Source organism: Mus musculus, chromosome 18 (genome assembly GCF_000001635.26).
Source record: "Mus musculus strain C57BL/6J chromosome 18, GRCm38.p6 C57BL/6J".
NCBI lineage: Eukaryota > Metazoa > Chordata > Mammalia > Rodentia > Muridae > Mus > Mus musculus.
The window spans coordinates 32,619,842-32,622,314 of NC_000084.6; the positions used below are offsets into that span (position 1 = coordinate 32,619,842).

Here is a 2,473-nt window from a genome sequence, read left to right on the forward strand (position 1 = left end):
AATGCCTGTTTATTCACGAAAGGTCTCCTCAAGGAAACATTCCTTAGGAGGGCTGACACTTAGTACCCCTAAGGCTATAATGAAAACCCTGTTCTGTGTGACACCCAGAATCTAATAGGAAATGAAGGCAAACGTGATGCAGAAGATAGAGGACATTATGAATAGGAAGTGCTGTTAACAGATCTAGACTCTATAACCTAGATTTTTTAACTTTAGACGCCATGACGCATGGGTGAGGTGCCTCTTAGAAACCATTACATTACACTTGTGGAGAAGTCAGTTGGCTTCACACCCCATGAGACTGGTTTTGTTATAGGTAGGAATTTTTTTCTCTGCACAATGGTACACATTCTAAGTGCTTACATCTCAGTAGCACTGTTAGTGTACACAGGTCATATTTAGCTTTAAGTTGTGATATATTCTTAACACTTAAATCATAGCCTGGCAGTGGTGGCACACACCTTTAATCCCAGCACTCGGGAGGCAGAGGCAGGTGGATTTCTGAGTTCAAGGCCAGCCTGGTCTACAGAGTGAGTTCCAGGACAGCCAGTGCTACACAGAGAAGCCCTGTCTCCAAAAACAAACCAAGACAACAAAAACAAACAAACAAACAAAAACAAAACAAAACGAAACGAAAACCCAAAAAACTTAAATCATGTCTTGAAATCAAACATGATAATTCTGGTGCCAAATTTCCTAATTCAGCCAGTGCCAGGCATTGGTTCTGCCTAAAGTCATGGATGTCCACATCTCCTCATTGCTCATGCTCAACTCATCTCGCTCACCACACTGACCACCAGCCTCTATTCTGCCTGTCTCAACACCATTCCCATCATTTCCACCTGAGTCCAGGCAACTTTCTTCATTAGTCTTGGCTATAAGTGGTCTCTCTGTTCATTTGTTTAACACATGGACAGTGAACATCTGTTGTACAGGACTGTCTCAGATGCATGGTATAGTACGGCTAGATTTTGAGTAGAGTAGAATATGAATCACTTTTCTCATTGCGGTGACTGAATGCCTGATTAAAAAACAAAATTTAAGAAAGGGAAGTCTTATTCCGACTCCCAGTTTGAGGTTACAGTTCATCGTGGTAGGAAGCCATGCAGCAGGAGTGTAAGCTGGGTGGCCACATGACTTCCACAGTCTCCCATTCTGATGATCTCAGGACCAGCTCTCCTACCTGTCACTGGTGGCAAGGGGCAAGAGGTAGGGGGTCATCTCCCCCTTGCCATTGTCACCACACAGCAGACAAGTGGTGGGACCAGCTTTCCCATGCGCATGCTCTTGGGACCAGCTTACCTATGGCCCCACCACCAGGGTCAGCTTTACTGTGCTTCCCACTGTTCTGCTCTCCCAAGTACTTCAGCTGGTGAGGGAAAGGGACAGCTCTCCTGCTCTCATGCCTCCAGGGCCAGCTATCCCACAATGCCCAGGTAAGAGGTGGGGTCAGTTCTGCATAGCTCTCAGACATCAACATGACCCTAGGTGGCAGCCCAATCCAGGAATATCCACCTACCCTTTGGTGACAGTTCTCCGCTGCTGCCTGGCCACAGACTCAGACACAGCCGGCATGGAAGCACAGGCCAGGCCCCCACCATGGTGCCAAGTGGTATCACTAGTCTCCAGTTCTACTTCTCTTCATTGTGTCCACATCCTTCTAATTTATTTTCTTTTCTATTTCTCTAACATTTACTTGTTGCTGTCACTGGCACTTGGGATCTCTGAGTGTCTGGTTGTCTCAGGAGTGGTAAGTCCTGCCTGTACATTATGGTGCTAAGAAGGGTCATCTTGGGTATGGTCTGCACCCCCAAGCCTGTTTAGTACTTGGCTTGAAGTCATCTCAGGCTAGCCTCCTGTTCTGGCCCCATGGTATGGGTCTGGTGGTCATCTCGGGTTGGCTCCTCCTCAGGCTAGCCCAAGTGACCCCTTGCAAAGGTCTTCTGTCTCAGGCTTACTCCTGCCTGGATCCCTCAGCCCCAGGTGAGGTTCTTCTGATCTTTGTTTTGTTCCCAGTCCTGGAAGGTGTAGGGGTCTTGTTATGACTTATGGTCATCTCAGGCTTGCTTTTTCCAGGCAAAGTTAGACTACTAATCATTCAGATGTTCATAGGTCAGCACACTGAGCACAGACATAACCCTCTCCTCTATGCCACTTACTGCACATGTGGCACTTACTGCACATAAGCCACACTTGCAAGGCTTCTAGGGGTAGGGACTCAAGGTATTCTAATATGGGATCAGCCTTTGAAACAAATGGAACTGATGCATACATATGACATGGGTGAACAGGCTTGGGATGCAGTAGCCCTAACAGCATGGGCTTCGTGTGATGGATCCTAGACAGGGAGGCCATGATTCATGGAACTACCTGGGCAATACTCAACAGTGGAAATCTCAGATGCATAGGCTGTAGGAAGCCTGGCCGCTGCATAGAGAATTGGAGACCCAAGGAGTTGTTTATAGCGTCTTGA

The 2,473-nt window shown here is 47.3% G+C and overlaps 1 non-coding gene across 1 annotated transcript; it reads right to left on the reverse strand.

Moving 5' to 3' along the window:
• Positions 1-2,078: 2,078 nt before the first annotated feature.
• Gm25826 lies at positions 2,079-2,215 on the reverse strand. The gene has a single exon (XR_003952692.1). It is a non-coding gene; the product is annotated as a small nucleolar RNA SNORA17 (small nucleolar RNA).
• Positions 2,216-2,473: the final 258 nt, after the last annotated feature.